The sequence below is a fragment of the Phasianus colchicus genome, chromosome 31 (assembly GCF_987193195.1).
Source record: "Phasianus colchicus chromosome 31, bPhaCol1.hap1.1, whole genome shotgun sequence".
Classification (NCBI taxonomy): Eukaryota; Metazoa; Chordata; class Aves; order Galliformes; family Phasianidae; genus Phasianus; species Phasianus colchicus.
In genome coordinates, this window is record NC_143466.1 from 447,275 (window position 1) to 452,679 (window position 5,405).

Below are 5,405 nucleotides of genomic sequence, written 5' to 3' on the forward strand. Positions count from 1 at the left end.
GCAGCCATGCTTTTTTTTTTGATAAAGGAATTTGAGACTATATTTCAAGACTGATGAAAAGAATCTTCTTTTCTTTTCTTTTCTTTTCTTTTCTTTTCTTTTCTTTTCTTTTCTTTTCTTTTCTTTTCTTTTCTTTTCTTTTCTTTTCTTTTCTTTTCTTTTCTTTTCTTTTCTTTTCTTTTCTTTTCTTTTCTTTTCTTTTCTTTTCTTTTTTCTTTTCTTTTCTTTTCTTTTCTTTTCTTTTCTTTTCTTTTCTTTTCTTTTCTTTTCTTTTCTTTTCTTTTCTTTTCTTTTCTTTTCTTTTCTTTTCTTTTCTTTTCTTTTCTTTTCTTTTCTTTTCTTTTCTTTTCTTTTCTTTTCTTTTCTTTTCTTTTCTTTTCTTTCTTTTCTTATCTTTTCTTTTCTCTTCTTTTCTCTTCTTTTCTTTTCTTCTTTTTCTTTTGTGTACTCATGACCCTATTTTCAGTTCCCATAAATAAATTACCTGCAAATTTTTAAATGTAATGTGTAGAGTTACAATCACATATTTAACTCAAACATTGATCCTGTCTCTTCATCAGACTTCTGTGAGACCTCTCTTAGCAGAGACAAACATTCCTTGCTTCACCACCCCATCTTATTCATGTCATTGCTCTCTGATTGTACATAAATTTGTGAACAACAGTTATCAAGGATGAAGCACAGAATGAATGAAATTTCATCAAAAGTCTCTCACTAACACCTTGAGAACTCACTAGGAATTGCAACCACTACTATAAAAACAGAGTTGTGCATTGATTTCACAGAAATGAAATCAAATATCTTACTAGTTTTATGGTTCCCCACCCCCCGCCCCCTTTTTAAAAATTAAAAATTGAAATGTTTTGTTACTTACATACATAAACTATATTATATATTTTACAAGAGATGCTCCAAAAATAATGCCTCCTGCTTTATTGTGTTGGCCCATGGTGACAGAGACAGATGTTGAAAGTGTGGTAGTAGAGGCTGAAACTTCCTGACCATATTCCATCACATTTTGTGTGTGACAGATGGAAGCAGGATGGTGGTCTGACAAAATAACCTCTGACACAGAAGTGCATAAGAAGCAAAGGTGGATAATTCAATTCCTCCAGGTGGAAAATTGGCTCTCATTGACATTCACTGGTGATGACTCAACACTGATGAACACCAACAGTGGATGTGAATACGAGTTGGTAGGTGGTAGACTTCAGCAATTGTGACAGCTAGTCTCCTCCTCTGGTGCAGGTTTTTACAAGAATGGCCTGTGGTTTCTTGTTCATCCCTGGTGAAAATACACAGCTAGTGGTGGTGATTTTCTTGAAAAAATAGTATTATGAGGCTGAGAATTTGCTCTATCAAATAGTGTTATTATGCTCTTTGTATCTGTTGTAGTTTCCATGGAGACATTACTTGCAGTAACCTACGTACATGTAGCCCACAAAAATTCCTCTTTTCTCAGAACATACCAGGCAAACCAAAAGTACGGAAACCCATGCACCAATCACTAATTCATAGGTCACTCTGAAAGTAATGCTTGCTATTTAGTTACATGCAAACTATAATAGAGGTTTATCTAGACATGAACCAGCAGTATGCCCAGGTAGCCAAGAAGGCCAATGGCATACTAGCTTGTACCAGAAATAGTGCTGCCAGCAGGAGCAGGGAAATGATCATCCCTCTGTACTAAGTTATAGAGAGGCTGCATCACAAGTACTGTGTTCAGTTTTTAGCCCCTGACTAGAAGAAAGACATTGAAAGCCTGGAGTTTGTCCAGAGAAGGGCAATTAAACTGGTGAGGGGTCTGGAGCACAAGTCTTATGAGGAGCAGCTGACGGAACTGGGATTGTTTAGTCTGCAGAAGAGGAGGCTCAGGCATGACCTTATTGCTCTCTACAACTACCTGAAAGAAAGTTGTGGCAAGGTGAGCGTCAGCCTCTTCTCCTTTGTAACTAGCAATAGGACTAGAGGGAATGGCTACAAGCTGTGACAGAGGAGTTCAGGTTGGATGTTAGGAAAAGCTTTTTTTCCAAAAGATTGGTCAAGCACTGGGATGGACTGCCCTGGGAGTGGCAAGTTAGATCAGAAAAAGGTAATACTTTCTTTCTCTACTTGAAACAGTCATAGGCTCCACAAAATTCTTCCTGTGGAAGTAAAAGAGATTAAGAAGACTGAGGGGATAGATTCTGTAGTGCAAGTTTCCTCATGTCTCTCTATGACATTGTTACTCTACATTCTACTGGAGTAAAAGGCACCTACAGAGCATTTTTATTTCATGTTATTTTTGAACACAATTGATGTAATAGCAGCTTAGTATCACCAAAATAGACATGTCACATCACTGGAAGGTTTTCAGGCTCTTTCCAATTGCCTATATATATATGTACAGATATATATTAATATGTAGATATTTTCATGGATCACCTCAACCTATCATGACTTCCACAGCATTGACTTCGCATCCTATGAAGGAGGTCAAAGGAAAGAATTTAATTTTCTGCTGTTTGTAAAGTCCCCTATGTAGAACATATCACCTTTCCCCTAAGATCAGCTGGTATCTCTTTGTAACATCAGCATAAGTTACCTTGACTGTCAAGCATGTGACTCACATCTAATCAAGACTTTGACTAGATTTTTGTGGGTTTGTGGGTTCTCAATATGTAGCTCATGAAATACAAGTATCCTTTTCATACCTGGATCAGTCTTTCAGTCATGCAGTTATGTTCTTTTCATTATCAATTTACTTAAATTAATATCACACATTTTAACAGAGTCAAGTAAAAGTATCACATATTTCTAAAACACGGCCCTGAATATTGTGCTTTGAAATCATTCAATTAAAAAAGAAACAGGACTAATCTTTGATTGAGTAGCTTTCTTTTATTCCTAGCTAAGCTACCAGCATGTGCACTGGCCTATATAATAATTCAATATAATAATTCACCTAAAGATTACATAGCAATTATGTTTAAGAGTCATTATGTATAGAAAGATGGTAATGACTTATGTTCCTTCTACAATGACTCTCAGCTATTTAATATCACGATAATAACCATGACAAGAAATGGTACTTAGACAGTAAAACATATTGTTCCTATAATTGAAGCGTAAATATACAATATTTTTCATCCTTAGTCACTAAACTAACTACCATTAATAGGAAAGAGACAGTATATAAGTGTATACATATATGTTTATATATTTGTTTATATATTTACTTAGTGCACGAGAGAGACAGGAAAAGAGGAAGAGAGACAAAAATGTGGTAAGATGGGAAAAAAGTAACTGACAATATTGAAAATAAATATATGCATTTAAATAAGAAATATAAATCTAATTACTTTAAACCTGAATTCTCCACTGTTGGATTTCCTGAGATATGGATAAGCACTATTGACATGTTAAAAATACAACACCACTTTCATCTGGCTAGGAAAATGTATTAGCCCTTAATCCAATATATTTCTGTGATGCCACATTTAAGCAGTTTTCCTCTGAAGAACAATAAATCAGAATATCTCGAAGAAGGTGTTAAAAAATCTGGTGACAAAAGTGACCCCAATTCCAAATCTCAAAGGAAAATAAGTCACCACCCACAGTCTTATTACCTTATTAGACTTGGGTAGGCTTGTTCAGATATTTTTTGCCCTATACTTGTGTCTACTTGAAGAATTTTGTAAATTTTGGTCAGTGAACAAAATCTGTAAAAGAGATTCCTTTTTGAATTCCAAAATAATTCATTTAATTAATTACAAACAATTTTGAATTAGACTCAGACTCCAGAACTTCCCTATTTCCTCTTTTTTCTGGTGACGGAAGTGTAACTATATGTCATGGTTTTAGATTTTTGTTCTCAGTATTCCACATCATAACATCATGTAGTACATGTTAAAGCATTAATGCTCCTGTTCCATGCATAGTAGATACTTTGGGGTACCTGTTTTAGAAGAGAAGAAGAACTATATCCCCCAGAGGACTGCTCACTGTTCTGTTACCATTTCTGCTCAGTGGGAAAGATAAAAACCATTCGTAGATCTCTTGACTTCCCTTTTTTGATTTTCTGGCTCATCTCTGCTCCCAGCCATATCACCTCAGCTTAATTAGAGTAAGGCTTCTATTTTTCAGACACTCTCACTTTAGTTATTAGCTTCAATTCTAATTACGTTATATTATATTGCATTATAGTATGTTATCTTGCATTCTGATATCTTATTTAGTAAATTAGTTTGTTTCTCCTCAGATCATTGCCACTGTGCTGTTTTTAGACCCATCTCCCTACCTTTTCCCCTTTTCCTTTTCCCAGGGCTTGGATTCGCAGGTTCCCCTGCCTCATTAGTCTATTACCTATGTTAGTGTCTGAAAAGTGCTAGAATAGAAGTAGAATAGTGCATAGAGGTGCTCATTCACAAAAACTCAACAGTGATTTCATAACAGCTAATTTAGCTACTTTGATAAACGTTTCTGCCTTGAATTACTAAAAAATTCCTGCTAAGAGCAGGTGTCAGTGAATTTACATTGGACAGAATAGCAGTGTACTTTCCAGAGAAATGCTTGTGAATATATCTGAAATCAAGCCAACAATATTCATAGGAAATTTACCATTCACACATATTTCAAAATTGCCAATGGCTTCTACACGATCAACTCTGCACACTTCTTACAAAACATTTCACTGGGATTAAAAATATAAAGGTTCTGTACTAATGATTGCTGGCAATCTTAGGTGAAATTTTTCTCACTTTTTCCACTTACATTAACTCTATTTCATCTGACATACTTTTTAGATTAAAACATTTTTAGAGTGAGGATCTTCACTTTCAGCATTCTTTCCTTAACATATTATGTGAGCCTTATGCTGCTGTATGGGCACTAATGCATATACTAATTCTGTATGACTAAAAAGCATTAACCATGAATCTATCCTTTAAAAGCATCTATCTTTCAAAAACGTAAAATGTATCAAAGAGCCTCTCGCTGGGCTACCATATTCCACACACGTAGAGTATTTTGTTGTTGTTATTAATCATGGGCACCAAAATATCATTATGAAAATTTAAGCACGTAAACAATATATTATCAACATACTGCTCTGATGACCAAGAAGGCCAATGAGTTCATTGAAAAGAGCATGGCCAGAAGGTCCAGGGAGGTGATCTTCCCCCTCTGCTCTGCTCTGGTCAGGCCTCACCTGGAGTACTCTATCCAGGTCTGGGCTTCCCAGTACAAAAAATGCAGGGATCTCCTGGAGATAGTCCAGCAGAGGACCACAAGTGACCTGGAGAGTCTCCCCTATGAGGAAAGGCTAGGTAACCTGAATCTTTTCAGCCTTGAGAAAAGAAGACTGAGAGGGGATCTTATTAATGTCTATAAATATCTTAAGTGTGGGAGTCAAAGGGACATGGCCA